The sequence below is a fragment of the Mustelus asterias genome, chromosome 12, assembly GCF_964213995.1.
Source record: "Mustelus asterias chromosome 12, sMusAst1.hap1.1, whole genome shotgun sequence".
NCBI lineage: Eukaryota > Metazoa > Chordata > Chondrichthyes > Carcharhiniformes > Triakidae > Mustelus > Mustelus asterias.
The window spans coordinates 100,762,096-100,780,474 of NC_135812.1; the positions used below are offsets into that span (position 1 = coordinate 100,762,096).

An 18,379-nucleotide genomic window follows, 5' to 3' on the forward strand; every position below is an offset into this window, starting at 1 on the left:
CCCGGAGGAAACCCACGCAGACACAGGGAGAACGTGCAAACTCCCCACAGACAGTCACCCGAGGCTGGACTTGAACCGGGGTCCCTGGCGTGGTGAAGCAGCTGTGCTAACCACTGTGCTAACCGTGCCGTCAAGATGGTAACGAAAGATTGGAGGATTTATTTGACTGCGTTCTGTTGAGCAACAATGTAATGTGATCTGTGCATTTTTTAAGTCACCAATGTACTTTAAACAGTGACTATTATGTCTGGGAATGATAACATACATTAAAATCCATGGCAAGCTTCTGACGGATTGTCAATTCATTCTGAATATTGTTTGTTGCTCTTCAGATTGTCTTGCTGATTACCCTGATGGGTGGCACAATCATTTAAGAGTGAATTTCGTTTCATCAACAGTGGCTCTGGTTCCGATCTCTCGTGTTCTGCCATTTTCAATCCTGAAAGATCGTTTATAAATCGTTTGTAATAAAATGAAGCAGCCAGTCGTTTTGAAAGTATAATCCACTTAATTTCCAATTATTCAGAGACTCCCACAAGAATATGAAATGTTATCTGACATTCAGAAGTGCGGGTAAAGTGCAAAAGGCAATTTCAGTGCCCCTGCCGCAGCACCGCTCTGAAAAACTGGAGTTAATAATTGCATCTTTGACAAACCTCACTTTTACAATTTTACAGTCTCTATTCAATAAGTACAAAGTGTGGAGATGCCAGCGTTGGACTGGGGTAAGCACAGTAAGAAGTCTCACAACACCAGGTTAAAGCCCAACAGGTTTATTTGGTGTCACGAGCTTTCGGAGCGCTGCTCCTTCATCGGGTGAGCGGAGAGCTGAGTTCACAAACACGGCACATATTGACAAAGACGCAATTGCAAGATAATGGTTGGAATACGATATTAACAGGTAACCAAGTCTTTACGGGTGCAGACAGTGCAAGTGGAGAGGAGGATAGTCACAGGTTAAAGAGGTGTGAATTATCTCGCTGTTAACAACGCAGAATCGCTGAGCAGAGACTGATAGCCAAGTTCCGCACGCATGAGGACGGCCTCAACCGGGATCTTGGGTTCATGTCACACTATCTGTAACCCCCACAACTTGCCTGGGCTTGCAAAATCTCACTAACTGTCCTGGCTGGAGACAATTCACACCTCTTTAACCTGTGATTAACCCTCTCTCCACTCACACTGTCTGTATCTGTAAAGACTTGATTACCTGTTAAGACTCGCATTCCAACCATTGTCTTGTAATTGAGCCTCTGTCTATATATGCCGTGTTTGTGGAACCTAGCTCTCCACTCACCCGGTGAAGGAGTAGCGCTCTGAAAGCTGGTGATACCAAATAAACCTGTTGGACTTTAACCTGTTGTGAGACTTTATAGAATAAGATGAAAATACTGGGCTGGTGGGGTGAAAAGTGAGGACAAGAGGAACCCTGTCATGGTTCTGGGATGGAGGGAAAGGGGTGAGGGTGGAGGTGTGGAAGATAGGTTGGACACAGTTGGGTATCCTGTCAATCACAATGGGGGGATGGGGAAGGAGTGGAAGAGAACTCGATTGAGACAAAAGGCAGACATATCAAAGAGAACAAAGAACAATACAGCCAAGAACAGGCCCTTCGGCCCATCAAGCCTGCACTGATTCCTAATCCTTATTTGGACCCACTACTTATTGCCTTTACACGGTTTCTATCCCTCTGTTCTCCTCCCATTCGTGAGTCTATTAAGATATGCCTAGGACGTTGCTAACGTGCCTGCTTCCATCATCTCCACTGGCAGTGCGTTCCAGGCACCCACCACCCTTTGTGTGAAAAGCTTTCCTTGCATGTCTCCCCTAAACCTTCCCCCTCTCACCTTGAATCTATGATCTCTTGTAGTTGACCTTTCCACCCTGGGAAAAAGCCTCTGACTATCCACCCTGTCTATGCCTCTCATAATTTTGTAGATTTCTATCAGGTCGCCTCTCAGCCTCCGTCTTTCCAGTGAAAACAATCCGACTTTATCCAACTTCTCCTCATACCTAAAACCCTCCAGACCAGGCATCATCCTGGTAAACTTTCTTTGCACCCTCCCCAAAGCATCTACGTCCTTCTGGTAGTGTGACGACCAGAACTGCACGCAATATTCTATATGTGGCCAAACTAAAGTTCACTACAGTTGTAACATAACTTGCCAACTTTTATACTCGATGCCACAGCCAATGAAGGCAAGCATGCTGTATGCTTTCTTGACCAACTTATCCACCTGTGTTCTCACTTTCGGTGATCTGTGGACCTGTACGCCCAGATTCCTCTGTATGTCAGTGCTCCTAAGGGTTCTGCCATTTACAGTATAATTCACACCTGAATTTGATCTTTCAAAAGGCATCACCTCGCATTTGATTAAGCTCCATCTGTCATTTCTCTGCCCAAGTCTGCAATCTATCTATATCCTGCTGTATCCTCAGGCAGTCCTAGTCACTATCTGCAACTCTGCCAATTTTAGTGTCATCTGCACACTTACTAATTAGACTACCTACATTTTCCTCCAGATCATTTATATATATGACAAACAACAGAAGTCCCAGCGCCGATCCCTGTGGAACACCACTAGTTACTGATCTCCATTCTGAAAAGCATTCTTCCACCGCTATTTCTGTCATCTATGACCAAGTCAGGTGTGTATCCATCTAGCCACCACATCCCAGATCCCATAGGACTTTACCTTTTGTACCAACTTGCCATAAGGGTCAGAAGCATTCTTTTCAAAGGTGGCATTATTGGAACAGATGCAGCGGAGGCGGAAAAACTTGGAGAATGGGATGGTGTCCTTCCAGGGAGCTGGGTTTGAGGATCTGTAGTCGAGCGAACCAACGTTTAAAGTTTATGTATCAGTGTCACAAATAGGCTTACATTAACACTGCAATGAAGTTACTGTGGAAATCCCCTAGTCACCACACTCCGGCGCCTGTTCAGGTAGGGAGAATTTACCATGCCTAATCCACCTAACCAGCACATCTTCTGGACTGTGGGAGCAAATCGGAGCGCCTGGAGGAAACCCACGCAGACACGAGGAGAATGTGCAGACTCTGCACAAACAGTGATCTAAGCTGGGAATTGAACCCGGGTCCCTGGAGCTGTGAGGCAGCAGTGCTAACCACTGTGCCACCGTGCCGCCCTGTGGGAGTGGGTGGTTTTGTAATGAATATTGGTTGTCAGTCAATCATCAGAAATGGAGACAGAGAGGTCAAGGAAATTTTTACCGTTGGGTGAAAATCAAATTCTCTTTAGTTATTTTCACTGGGCACCTGTTAGATTCGGGAAAACGATCCACCGATTTCTACAAACAAATTAAACCTTTATTGTTAAAAACTGCCTCATAGGATGTGGGGGGCGCTAGTGAGCTCGCCATCTATTTCTCATTCCAAACTGCACCTGTGATGGACTTTCTCCTTGAATATCCGCAATTCTTATTCTGATGATGCTGCCCTGATGTTGTGTGAAGAATTCCAGGTTTCCGACCCAATGACGATAAAGGTTGTTCTTTCCATTTGAAGGTGGTATATGACCAGGAGATCTTGGCGTCTTGTCCTTCTCCTGGCAGGAAGTCACAAGGTTGGGAAGTGTTGACAAAATAAACTTTGTGAATACCTTCAGTTTTCAAATGATCAATGCACATTTCAATCATTTTACGAAGAAGGTAAAGTGGGCAAAGTGCTGGGTTACAAATGGAAAATTTAATAATGTCACATTTGCCATGTAAGTTATTCATAGTTTGTAAGTGTAGTTTCAGGTTTCTCTGAAACTACCGAGACACACTCAAAATAACCTCTTTGCATCATTTCGCTGTCACACCGTATTTAACTCTCATACAATAAGGACGTCTATCAGAAAGACCAACCTTGAAAAATTAAGTTCAAGGGCAGAATTGTTTCCCACAAAGGCGAGGGGAGAATCTCACCAAAAAATGGCAGAGCGCAGTTTCCGGCGGGAAAACCGGAATGTTTCTTGCCTCTCCCCTTGCAGACCTGACGAGTGCAAGTGAAAGTTCTGGTCTCTGAAATCCGACGGGATACTGGCATTCAATGGGAGTCTGGTGGTGACATTCCCCCATCGTGTCCAGTCATTTCTCCTGAGGGGAAGATGGGGTTTAGGTTAACAACCTGCCAGGCAACAATTCTTCCCGAATCCAGGTAATTTTCTCGGGAGACACACACCGTTCAAAAAGCACGTGCCTCATCAATGTTGTCAGCAATTGATAAATTATGCAGAGCAACAAATTTTGGAAAACCATTATTATTTTTGGGAAGAGAGAAAGAGAAATATGGTGCAAAGATTCTGAAGTTACAATGTTATCCCAATATTAGGACTGGAGGCAATAAGTGTTTTCACAGAGCCATCCTCTTCCTTTTCTAGTAAGCAGAATTTCAGTTTTGATTTGATTTATTATTGTCACATGTATTAACATACAATGAAAAATATTGTTTCTTGCGTGCTATACAGACAAAACATACCGTTCATAGAGAAGGAAAGGAGAGAGTGCAGAATGTAGTGTTACAGTCATAGCCAGGGTGTAGAGAAAGATCAACTTAATGCGAGGTAAGTCCATTCAAAAGTCTGACAGCAGCAGGGAAGAAGCTGTTCTTGAGTCGGTTGGTATGTGACCTTAGACTTTTGTATCTTTTTCCCGAAGGAAGAAGGTGGAAGAGAGAATGTCTGGGGTGCGTGGGGTCCTTACATATGCCGGCTGCTTTTCCCGAGGCAGCGGGAAGTGTAGACGGAGTCAATGGATGGTTTGCGTGATGGACTGGGCTACATTCATGACCTTTGTAGTTCCTCGCGGTCTTGGGCAGAGCAGGAGGCTTACCAAGCTGTGATACAATCAGAAAGAATGCTTTCTATGGGGCATCTGTAAAAGTTGGTGAGAGTCATAGCTGACATGCCAAATTTCCTTGTTCTTCTGAGAAAGTAGAGGCGTTGGTGGGCTTTCTTAATTATAGTGTCGGCATGAGGGGGGACCAGGGCAGGTTGTTGGTGATCTGGACACCTAAAAACTTGAAGCTCTCAACCCTTTCTACTTCGTCCCCGTTGATGTAGACAGGGGCATGTTCTCTTTTATGCTTCCTGAAGTCGATGACAACCTCCTTTGAATGAGTATAAAAAGCATACTTAAAGAGTCGATCCAGTCTGGATTTTCAGAGGCTGAGATAGGGATGAATGGAAGACAAGTGGAAGCAGGCGCTCCTTATGGATTGATGAGATTAGCTAGGCTGTCTATTTATAGTTAATTTATTAGTCACAAGTAAGGCTTACAATAACACTGCATTGGAGTTACTGTCAAATTCCCCTAGTCGCCACACTCCGGCGTCTTTTCGGGTCAATGCACCTAACCAGCATGTCTTTCAGACTGTGGGAGGAAACCGGAGCACCCGGAGGAAACCCCCGCAGACATGGAGAGAATGTGCAAACTCCACCCAGACATTGACCCAAGCCGGAAATCAAACCCAGGTCTCTGGCGCTGTGAGGCAGCAGTGCTAACCACTGTGCCACCGTGCCGCCCGAAACCTTTGTGGTATTCAGTGTCTTCAGCCATTTCTTGAAAAGAAGCAATGTGCTGGAGTACGATAAAAGTCAGGGAAATGGTACTAAGTCATGATGCTCATTTGGAGAGACAGTGTAGACACAGTGGGCCAAATGGCTTCCTTCTACACTGTGACAATTCTGTGGTTCTGTAATATCAGATGGAGTGAATCGAATTGACTGACGACTGGCATTTGTGATTCTGGAGACCTCAAGCGGAGGCTGAGACGGATCATCCACTTGGTGCTTCTGACTGAAGCTGGCTGCAAATGCTTCAACCTTGTCTTTCACTACCACAGAATGTAGTTGAAGCCAAAACGTTGCCTGATTTCAAAAAGAAATTAGATATAGCTCTTGGGACTAAAGGGATCGAGGGATATGGGGTGAAGGGGGGGAATCAGGATATTGAATTCGATGATCAGCCATGAGCAAGATGAATGGCGGTGCAGGCTCAAAGGGCCGAATGGCCTACTCCTGCTTCTAGTTTCTATGTTTCCATGCTTTGCAAGTTTTATAGCGTCTTTCCATCCATTTATCTTAATAAGTGAACAGAATCACAGGCTGCACACTACAGCTTCACAAAGGTGAAATCTCCCCAACTTTGCTGGAAATACCAAGGTGCAGAATCTCTTCAATAAAACCCGTGAAACACATTAGCAGTGAAGCCAAGTTTCAGTTTGCAACCAATTTATGGGAAAAAAATCTCTTTTCTGTGGAGAATTCACGACACATCCTTTGGTCTCTATAATTTTTCTACACGTGGTACATTGAGGAAATCCTCCCCAGGCTGTTGTAGAACTGAGTAAAAAACATTTTGAGAAATTCATTGCAGTCATAGAATCATAGAATCCCTACAGTGCAGAAGGAGGCCATTCGGCCCATCGAGTCTGCACCAACCACAATGTTACCCAGGCCCTATCCCCGTAACCCCATGCATTTACCCTAGCTAGTCCACCTGACACTAAGGGGCAATTTAGCATGGCCAATCCACCTAACCCACACGTCTTTGGACTGCGGGCGGAAACCGGAGCACCCGGAGGAAACCCACGCAGACACAGGGAGAACATGCGAACTCTGCACAGACAGTGACCCAAGCTGGGAATCGAACCCAGGTCCCTGGCGCTGTGAGACGACAGTGCTACCCACTGTGCCACTATGCTACCCATAAAACAGACGAAGCCCTTGAGGAGTATAGTGAAAGTATAGATCATAGAATCCCTACAGTGCAGAAGGAGGCCATTCAGCCCATCGAGTCTGCACCAGCCACAATCCCACCCAGGCCCTATCCCCATAGCCTCATGCACTAACCCAAGCTAGTCCCCTGACACTAAGGGGCAATTTAGCATAGCCAAGCCACCTAGCCCGCACATCTTTGGACTGTGGGAGGAAACCAGAGCACCCGGAGGAAACCCACGCAGACACAGGGAGAATGTGCAAACTCCACCCACAGACAGTGACCCAAGCCGGGAATCGAGCCTGGGTCGCTAGCGCTGTGAGGCAGCAGTGCTAACCACTGTGCCACCCCAAAGTTCTCAAGGGCAATGTAGACAAAGGCACGGCCGTCGTATTAGGATCTGGTGCATAAAGGGTTAATGTGGGACTGAGTGCAGTACCGCCCACACTGTGATGTAGGAAAGCATGTGTCACAGGGCCAGGATCAGTCTCCAGGTAGGTAAAGATCAAAGCCTTTGGTCAGCTCCATACCCGTAACCTCTACTGTCAATATGTACATATTGTGTTGTGGATGAAGACTTGCTGTTAACACACTCCTGAGTGTGAAGCTTACCTCGCGGTATCTGAAGTAGGATTCTTCACTTGTGATGAAGCAATGTGGACTCTCAGCGATTCTGGTAATTCATGAAAATATTAGCAGTGATATTGCCGAACAGTCCAATAGTTACGCCATTCTGTCCCCCATCTAAATAAGATGGGGAGGCGATGGCCTAGTGGAATTATTGCTGGACAATTAATCCAGAAACTCGGCTAATGTTCTGGGGACCCGGGTTCGAATCCCGCCACGGCAGTTGGTGGAATTTGAATTTAATAAAAAAAGTCTGGAATTAAGAATCTCCTGATGAAACCATTGTCGATTGTCGTAAAAACCCACCTGGCTCACTGAATCTCCTTTAAGGAAGGAAATCTGCTGTCCTTGCCCGGTCTGGCCTAGATGTGACTCCAGAGCCACAGCAATGTGGTTGACTCTAAACTGCTCTCTGAACAAGGATGACTGGGGATGGGCAATAAATGCTGTAAGTAGTCTCACAACACCAGGTCAAAGTCCAACAGATTTATTTGGTAGCACAAGCTTTTGGAGTGTCACTCCTTTTTCAGGTGAGTGGGAGTTCTGTTCACAAACAGGGCCTATACAGACGCAAACTCAATTTACAAGATAATGGTTGGAATGCGAGTCTTTGCAGGTAATCAAAAAGGTACAGACAATATGAGTGGAGAGAGGGTTAAGCACAGGTTAAAGAGATGTGTATCGTCTCTAGCCAGGATAGTTAGTGAGATTTTGCAAGCCCAGGCAAGTCGTGGGGGTTACAGATAGTGTGACATGAACCCAAGATCTTGGTTGAGGCCATCCTCGTGTGTGCGGAACTTGTCTATCAGTCTCTGCTCAGCGACTCTGCGTTGTCGTGTGTCACGAAGGCCAGCCAGCGATGCCCATGGCCCACAAATGAATTTTAAAAATTCAGTCTGTATGGTAAAATGTAGAAATTAGCCTTACATAATGGGTATTAGATAAGTGCAGCCTGGGAATCTCTCACTACTCTGACATGTAACCTTCGTGCCACTAGATGTCCTTTAGACTTCACCAAACAATGGCCATTGCAAAGTTTCTAATGCTAATCGAACTGGTTGACAATCAAATAGCAATCCTTGTATTAAAGATTTGCAGATTAAATTTTTCCACATTGACTAAGGATGGAATACATAACTCAGTGATTATGGATGGAATTTGCCCGCCCTGTCACAGCAGGGGCAGGACCATTAAATGCAGAGAAATGTTCCAAAACCCATTGACCTCGGCAGGAGTGGAAAATCCCACCGGCATAAAATTCTGCCCTATGTTACAGGATTAATAATCCAGAGGCCTAGTCTAATGATCCGGGGCATGAGTTCACATCCCACCACGGCAGGAGGGGAATTTCAAATTTAATAATAAATCAATCCGGATTGAAAAGCCAGAATCAGTAATCGTGATCATGAAACTACTGGATTGTCATAAAAACCCATCTAGTTCACTAATGTCATTAAGGGAAGTTACTCTGGCATCTTTACCTGGTCTGGACTATATGTGGCTTCAGACCCATAGTAATGTGATTGACTTTTAGCTGCCTTGTTCAATGGCCTAGCAACCCATTCTGTTGTATTCAAGAAGGTGGTTTCTCAAGTACACCTTCTCAAGTACAATTAGGGATGGGCAATAAATACTCAGCCTTGCCAATGATGCGCGCATTCCTTGAATTAACTGTTGATTGTCGGAGAAACCCATCTGATTCACTGATGTCCTTTAGGGAAGGAAACCTGCCATCCTTACCTGGTCTGGCCTACATTTAAGAGTCAGCCATATTGTTGTGGATCTGGAGTGACTTCAGATCCACAGCAACGTGGCTGACTCTTAAATGCCCTCTTCAAGGGCAATTAGGGATGGACAATAAGGCTGGTTCAGCCAGTGACGCCCACATCTCATGAACGAATAATTTAAAAAAATCACAGTCCAGGTTCAATTCTGGCCTCGGGTCGCTGTCCGTGCAGAGTTTGCACATTCTCCCCGTTTCTGTGTGGGTTTCTTCCGGGTGTTCCAGTTTCCTCCCACAGTCCAAAGATGTGCGGGTTAGGTGGATTGGCCGTGCTAAATTGCCCCTGAGTGACAGGGGGATTAGTGAGGTAAATACATAGGGTTATGGGGATAGGGCCTGGGTGGGATTGTTGTCGGTGCAGACTCAACAGGCCAGATGGCCTCCTTCTGCACTGTAGGGACTCGATGAATCAATGATTTTATGAAATCGTAGCCTTGATTTACAAGCATCAAAAGGCTACTAGAGTGACAATTTGAAGAATGCCTGCTGTTTACATTAAGGAGATGATGCTGCCATAGCAATCAACGAAATAAGACCACAAGACAGAAGCAGGAGAAGGCCTTTTGGCCCATCGAGTCTGTTCTGGCTGATGTTCCATCTCGATGCCATGTTATGTTTTCTCCAAATACCCCTTGTTGTCGTTAAAATCTAAAACGTTATCAATCTCTTTCTTGAATACATTCAGTGATTTGGCCTCCACAATCTTCTGTAGGAGAGAATTCCACAGGTTCACTACCCCTTGAGTGAAGCAATTTTTCCTCATCTCAGTCCCAGATAGTTGACGCCGTATCCTGAGACTGTGCCCTCTGGTTCTAGATTTCCCAGTAAGAAGTTTAACAACACCAGGTTAAAGTCCAACAGGTTTATTTGGTAGCAAAAGCCACACGTTGGACTTTAACCTGGTGTTGTTAAACTTCTTACTGTGTTTACCCCAGTCCAACGCCGGCATCTCCACATCTAGATTTCCCAACCAGGGAAAGCATCTTCCTCCATCCAATCTGTCCAGCCCTGTTAGAATTTTATGTTTCAATCAGGTCTCCTTTCATCCTTGTTTACTCTAGTGAATACAAGCCTAGTCAAACCAATCTCTCCTCACGAGACAGTCCTACCAATCTCGGTATCAAGCTAATAAACCTCTGCTGCACTCCCTCTATGGCAAGTATATCCTTTCTTAGATAGGGAGACCAAAACTGCACTCAATGTTCCAGGTGTGGTCTCACCAAGGCCCTGTATAACCGTTGTAAGATACCCCTACTTCTTAGCTCAAATCCTCTTGCAATGAAGGCCATTTGCCTTCCTAATTTCTTGCTGCACCTTCCTCTCCATTTGACAAAGGGTCACCTGGACACAAGACGTCAGCTCTTTTCTCTCCTTGTAGATGCTGCCAGACCTGCTGAGATTTTCCAGCGTTTTCACTTTTGGTTTCAGATTCCAGCATCCGCAGTAATTTGCTTTTCTCCATTTTCATCGACTGGCGTACAAGGGCACCCAGATCCCTCGTTACGTCCACACTTCCATTCCATACATATCCCAATTTAAATAACACTCTTCCTTTCTGTTTTTCACACCAACTGTATAACTTCACACTTAGCCACATTGCACTGCATCTGCCCAATCACCCAACTTGTCTAAATCACCTTGAAGCCTCCTGGCATCCACCTCACAACTCACAATTCCGTCCAGTTTTGTGGTCATCAGCAAGCCTAGAAACATTACATTTGGTTCCCTCAGTCAGGTTATTTTAATATGTTGTGAATAGCTGGGAACAAAGCATTGATCCCTGAGTAGCTCACTAGTCATTGCCTGCCACTTGGGGAAAGAAAACACGTTTATTCCCACACACCAATTCACCATTCCATGTCAATACATTAGCCCCGATCACATGTGCTTTAATTTTGCCCATTAACCTCTTATGAGGAATCTTATCAAAAACCTTCTGCAAGTCCAAATACAACGCTGGTTCTCTCTTATCTAATCTACTAGTTGCATGCTCAGAAAATTCCAGTAGATTTGTTAAGCATGATTTGTCTTTCATAAACACATGCTAATTTTGTCCAATCCTGCTAATGTGCTCCAAAAGTTCTGTTATCACGTCTTTTATGATAGACTCTATTATCTTCCCCACCACTGATGTCAGGCTAACTGATCTGTAATTCTCCCTATTTTCTCTCCTTCCCTTTTTAATTAGTGGGGTTACATTTGCCACCCTCCAATCTGTCAGAACTGCACCAGTGTCCATAAGACCATAAGACATATTCTCTGGTTGGTTCCTGAACATATTGGTCCCAAAGACCATCACGTAATCTCCAGTGAGTCCACCCGTCGCTGCAGCTCTGAAATGCGGTTAGCCAGTAGCTGCAATTGGACACATTTCCTGCATACATGGTCACCAGGGACACTGGAAGTCTCCATGACTTCCCACATAGCACAGGAGGAGCATATCATGGGTGTGAGCTCCGCTGTCATGACTTCCTTTAGATTAAGAGGAAGCAACCTCTCAACATCAACCCTTCTGAAAACCTTACATGTCTCTCATTCTTCTAAACTCCAGTGAGTACAAGCCAAATTTACTCAAGCTGTCATAAGAAAATCCCTCCATACCCGGGATCAATCTAGTGAACCTTCTTTGGACTGCCTCTGATGCCAGTATATCTTTCTTTAGATAAGTGGACCAAATCTGTCACAGTACTCCAGGTAGTCTAACAAGTGCCTTGTATAGTTTTAACAAGACTTCCCTATTTTATACTCCACTATTATAATCATATGTAGTGAATCATTATTATAAACATGTATAATATATTGTCACGTGGCTATGCCCCTTTGTTTTTGAAATATGATTTTTCAGCGTTTTTGCAATTAGAAATGATTCAACTGGGAACAAAGAAATGGCAGAAGAATTGAACATTCACTTTGGTCCTGTCGTCACAAAAGAGGTCATAAATAACCTCCCAGAAATGTTAGGGAACCAAAGGTCTAGCGGGAGGTTAGGATTGAAGGAAATCAGTATTGGTAAGTACTTGGTGCTTGGGAAATTAATGGGGTTAAAGGCTGATCTACATCTCAGAGTATTAAACGAAGTGGCTGTGGAAATATTGGAGGTATTGGTGGTCATCTTCTGAAATTCTATAGACACTGGTGGAGTTCCTACAGATTGGCGGTGGCAAATGTAACCCCACTAATTAAAAAGGGAAGGAGAGAAAATAGGGAGAAATGATTTAAAAACACAAGGCCGCCCCCCAAGGTGAAGGTGAAAAACAAACCACTCTCGCGGGAGTGTGAAGAGAGAGATATTTACAATAGTTCAGACACCTATTGAAACTCACCACTGTCGGAGGAACAGACATTAAAATGCAAAATGCTGGATATTGAAACAATGGTTGCCACAGACAGACCCACCCAAAACCCCTCACGAAATACACAAGGGGTGAAGTATTTCAGCCTAGGCTGCAACCTCTGCAGAGAGAGAGATGGGAAGAAATCTCTCCGCAGTGGAAACAGGCTGGAAGCTGGGCCCTCTCCCTCTCTTACAACAAGTCTATTATTCGGTTCAGAAGGCAACTTTACGAGCAACCGACCAGTAAACTGAAATCTTGTAATAATTGCAACATCTATATTTGACTGCATGTGTGCTGCGAGGGTTAACAGCTGGATGCTTTCCCGCACTCAAGGTGTGCAATACATTAACAAAAGCAGTGCCCCTGCAAAAAGGAAAATAGCCATCTTTTGTAGGAATATCTCTAAACTCTCTCTCTGACTGTGGAAGCCATGATGTGGAGATGCCGGCGTTGGACCGGGGTGGGCACAGTAAGAAGTCTCACAACACCAGGTTAAAGTCCAACAGGTTTATATGGAATCATGAGCTTTTGGAGCGTTGCCCCTTCCTCAGGTGTGTGGAGTCCACGCATTTATAGAACATTTGTTGTTAGGGATGGGCAACAAATGCTGGCCCAGCCAGTGACGCCTTCATCCTGAGAGTGAATAAAAACATTCATGGCAGATTCCAGTCTGACAGCCAACCACGTTAAAACCATACTATTCTCAAGGGACCACCTCACACTACTGTAGGTTTGGATTGGCTGAGATGTAATTCCAAGCTGGCATGAAGCTACAGCTCTTGGGTCGAGAGAGACCAAGGGAAATGGGGAGAAGTCGGGGGGGGGAATCAGGATATTTAATTCGATGGTCAGCCATGATCAAAATGAATGGCGGAGCAGGCTCGAAGGGTCTAATGGCCTCCTCCTGCTTCTAGTTTCTATGTTTCTAAGCCTTTTGTCTATTTGACTTCCTGGAATGGTTTTTAATGCTTGGATAAAGAAGATAATCTGGGCCATGTACCCAGCATTAAAGAGGAGGAGCTATATCATAGTCATAGAGATTTACAGCATGGAAAGAGGCCCTTCGGCCCTTTGTCCATGCCGCCCTTTTTTTTTAAAACCCTGAAACTAGTCCCAATTGCCCGCATTTGGCCAAAATATCCCTCTATAGCCATCTTACCCATGTAACTGTTTAAATGCTTTTTAAAAGACAAAATTGTACCCGCCTCCACTACTGCCTCTGGCAGCTTGTTCCAGACACTCATCACCCTCTGTGTGAAAAAACTGCCCCTCTGGAATCTTCTGTACCTTTCCCCTCTCACCTTAAACCTATGCCCTCTAGTTTTAGACTCCCCTACCTTTGGGAAAAGATATTGACTATCTGTGCTCCTGATTATTTTATGGACCTCTTTACAATCACCCCTCAGCCTTCTACACTCCTGAGAAAAAAGTCCCAGTCTATCCAGCCTCTCCTAATAACTCAAACAATCAAGTCCCGGGAGCATCCTAGTAAATCTTTTCTGCACTCTTTCTAGCGGAGACGTAGGGTGGGAATTTACGGCCTCACTCGGGCGAGATTGTAAAATCCCACCCGAGGCCAATGGAGATTGCCCCTCTGGGAACCCCGCCCGCTCCAGTTCCAGGGCAGATGAGGTGGTAGAGTTTTGGCCTTAGCCTCAGTGTCACTGCACCCACCTGCCTCTCAGCAAATTGTGTCAGCTTTATAACACAAGGCTGCTCACTAAGCAACACACCTCCCCCAGGATAAAGGGATGGCAACCTTGGCCACATAGTCTGTTCAGTTGCCAGGACATTAAAATTCTTGCGTGAAAATGTTTAAAATAAAAGCGGTAGATAAAGGAAGGGCTGGGTTTAATATGTTTTGAAACTGACAGTACGTGAAACACAGGCTTGACAAATTAGAAACACTTGATAATTCTCAGAAGAATAAAGCAAGTCCACATCTGACATAAGGTTTGCTTTAAATAGCCGGACAAAATGATATATAAACCCAAAGAACAACAGACAAACCATTAGATAGTGGGGAGAGTCTGGATTCAAGAATTAAGGAGCACTTATCAGTGGTAAGCTTACTGTTAAAGCTTATATTTACACAATCTGGATAGACTATCTAGTTCTGTTTGCAAAGTAACTCACATGAGAAGTTTGTTTTTAATGTTCTGGAAACTGTATCTGAATCATTAGCTTCCTCCAAAAGCAGATTTTGACCCAATGTATAAATTTAATCTCCTCTGTTATTTTAAGGGAACCTGTTAAAGCATTTGCGTTAATTCCTGCTTTGACCCAGCCAGTATCCCAGTTATTTTAAATTGTGTTAACAACCGCAACAAAATAAGGAAAATAAATATTAGCGAGTTAGCCAGCGTGCTAAAAATATCTGCGTTCAACTTCAGGGCTTATTAACTTATTATTTTTACGTCACGTGTGTTTTTGCAATTTGGTTTATCCGCTAATGTGTTCACTTCATGCTGGACTTATATATTTACCTTCTTCATAATCAGTCTACAGTTAAAACAGCAGCTGAATAAATGGATAAATGGACTTTGTCTCAGTCTAAGGTAGAATTCGAATTGTGGGAGGGAGATATTGTGGAATAAATGTGATGCTAAGCCTCCTTTTCTATTTTGCTTAAATCGTATAAACAAAATCAATTAAAATGTTGCACATTGCTTCTGATTTTAAAATATTGCAACATGAAACCGGAGAGTGAAAGACACCGTCATAAGCAGAAACTTAATTGTCGAATTCTTCCGCAGTGCTTAAGTGGTTATTCTTTTGGGAGCGTTTAAGTATTTTGTTTTGCCTGCCGCTCTATCATGTGTTTTGAATAAGCAAGTAGATTTTGATAAACTTAACTCTCCCAGGAGTGCAACCTAAGGAAACACCAGCAGCTGCACTCCGTGGTGATCCAGTGAAGAGGTAAACCAGTCCTAAAATAGGTGACTGCAGTGTAGCTTCAGTTACAAGATCTCCTGGCTGCCATATGCAAGCGGATATCATTTTATTCTAGAGTTTTCTGGCTTTTTAATCACCGTTTCTGGATGGTGTTCATACTTCACTTCTGTTGGGGCCGGGTGAGGGTTCATGTTAGCCTAATTATCCAGTGGGGATGTGTCAGGGTGCTGCTCTCTGTTGACTCCAGTGGCTAGCTCAGGCATAAAATCAGCATTTCCCTCGATGGCACCTGGCCAGGGCTGGGTTAAAATTGTCCTCTTGTGTTTAATTTCAATAAATTCCAGCTCCCCTTGAGTTTCAATCGCAGAACTGTGCAGCACACACATTTGACCCATTACGTTTGATTTGATTTGATTTATTATTGTCACATGTATTGGTGTACAGTGAAAAGTATTGTTCCTTGCGCGCTGTACAGACAAAGCATACCGTTCATAGAGAAGGAAATGAGAGGGGTGCAGAATGTAGTGTAAAGTCATAGCTAGGGTGTAGAGAAAGATCAACTTAATGCAAGGTAGGTCCATTCAAAAGTCTGACAGCAACAGGGAGGAAACCGTTCTTGAATCGGTTGGTACGTGACCTCAGACTTTTGTATGTTTTTCCCGATGGAAGAAGGTGGAAGAGAGAATGTCCAGGGTGCATGAGGTCCTTAATTATGCTGGCTGCTTTGCCGAGGCAGTGGGAAGTGTTGACAGAGTCAATGGATTTGGTTTGCATGATGGATTGCTCCGATCAACAGAGATATCCAGTCTGAGCAAACTTTCTAGCTCTTGGTCCGGAGGTTATGGCACTTCAGGTACTTTTTAAATGCGTTAAGTGCCTTTGCGTCTATCTTTCAGACAGTGTGTTCGAGGCCCTTGCCTCCCTCTGGCTGAACAATGTCTCCTCAAATCCTTTCCGTCAATTAATTTAAATCTATGCTTCGGTTATTGATCTCTCTGCTATGAGAATTAAGCACAGTAAGAAGTCTCACAACACCGGGTTCAAGTCCAACAGGTTTATTTGGTTGGACTTTATTTAACCTGGTGTTGTGAGACTTCTTAGTGAGCCCACCCCACTCCAACCCCGGCATCTCCACATCATGAGAATTAAATCCTTTCTATCCACTCTACTGTGGCCCCTTAGAGGTTCAGGGGCCACAATTAAATCTACCCCCTGTGCCAAAAAAAAGAAATCACAGCTTATTCAATCTTTTCTCAAAGCAATGAGCTGCTCGTTGGAGTCAACAGAAAAAAGTTTATTCATTCAGGGACCTGGGTTTGATTCCCGGCTTGGGTCACTGTCTGTGTGGAGTTTGCACATTCTCCTCGTGTCTGCATGGGTTTTTCCTCCGGGTGCTCCGGTTTCCTCCCACAGTCCAAAGATGTGCGGGTCAGGTTGATTGGCCATGCTAAAATTGCCCCTAGTGTCCTGGGATGCGTAGGTTAGAGGGATTAGTGGGCAAATATGTAGGGATATGGGGGTAGGGCCTGGGTGGGATTGTGGTCGGTGCAGACTCGATGGGCCGAATGGCTTCTTTCTGTGCTGTAGGGTTTCTAAGATTCTAAGATGGGTGTCGCTGGCTGGCCAGCATTTATTGCCCATCCTTAGTTGTCCTTGAGAAGGTGGTGAGGAGCTGCCTTCTTGAATCGCTGCAGTCCACGTGCTGTGGGTTGACCCACAATGCCGTTAGGGAGGGAATTTCAGGATTTTGACCCAGCGACTGCGAAAGAACAGCATCATATTTCCAAGTCAAGATGGTGAGTTGCTTGGAGGAGAACCTGCAAGTTGTGGTGTTCCCAGGTATCTGCTGCATTCCCACACATACTTTTGCAACTCCAGCACTGGATTTCCATCTCTGGCCGCAGACCTGGGCAGGCATATTTGATTTGATTTATTATTGTCACATGTATTAACATACAGTGAAAAGTATTGTTTCTTGCACGCTATACAGACAAAACATACCGTTCATAGAGAAGGAAACGAGAGAATGCAGAATGTAGTGTTACAGTCATAGCTAGGGTGTAGAGAAAGGTCAACTTAATGCAAGGTAAGTCCATTCAAAAGTCTGACAGCAGCAGGGAAGAAGCTGTTCTTGAGTCAGCTGGTACGTGATCTCAGACTTTTGTATCTTTTTCCTAATGGAAGAAGGTGGAAGAGAGATTGTCCGGGGTGCGTGGGGTCTTTAATTATGCTGGCTGCTTTGCCGAAGCAGCGGGAAGTGTAGACAGAGTCAATGGATGGGAGGCTGGTTTGCATGATGGGTTGGACTACATTCACGACCTTTTGTAGTTCCTTGCGGTCTTGGGCAGAGCAGGAGCCATACCAAGCTGTGATACAACCAGAAAGAATGCTTTCTATGGGGCATCTGTAAAGGTTGGTGAAAGTTATAGCTGACATGCCAAATGTCCTTAGTCTTCTGAGAAAGTAGAGGCATTGGTGGGGCTTTCTTAACTATAGTGCCGGCATGGGGGGACCAGGACAGGTTGTTGGTGATCTGGACATCTAAAAACTTGAAGCTCTCAACCATTTCTACTTCGTCCCCGTTGATGAAGACAGGGGCATGTTCTCCTTTACGCTTCCTGAAGTCGATGACAATCTCCTTCGTTTTGTTGACATCGAGGGAGAGACTATTGTTGCCGCACCAGTTCACCAGATTCTCTCTCATTCCTGTACTCTGTCTCGTCATTGTCTGAGGCTCGACCCACTACGGTGGTGTTGTCAGCAAACTTGAAAATGGAATATTTAGTCCCTGTGTCATTCACCATGGTCAATTCCCAGATAATGATGTGCATGTTCTGTGTTGAACATCTTCAGAGCAATGCAGCAAGATTGGAAATTAAAACACATTTGGAGACCTATCCAGTTTGTGCAGCCGAGTGAGTGACAGATAATGGGATTTTTAATTGCTAAAGCCTCCGTGGTGTCGTTCTGTCTCTAAAATTTACACAGAGAAACCTTCTTCTGGTGGATTTTTA

General features: G+C 44.6%; 1 protein-coding gene across 1 annotated transcript in view; it reads left to right on the forward strand.

The window, feature by feature from the left end:
* Positions 1 to 14,487: 14,487 nt before the first annotated feature.
* The window catches only part of LOC144501741 (parvalbumin-like EF-hand-containing protein), a 38,356-nt gene continuing 34,464 nt past the window's right edge, over positions 14,488 to 18,379 (forward strand). The window contains exon 1 of the mRNA XM_078225719.1: positions 14,488 to 14,533. The gene's annotated coding sequence lies outside the window, so the exon portion shown is untranslated. The remainder of the gene's footprint in view (positions 14,534 to 18,379) is intronic.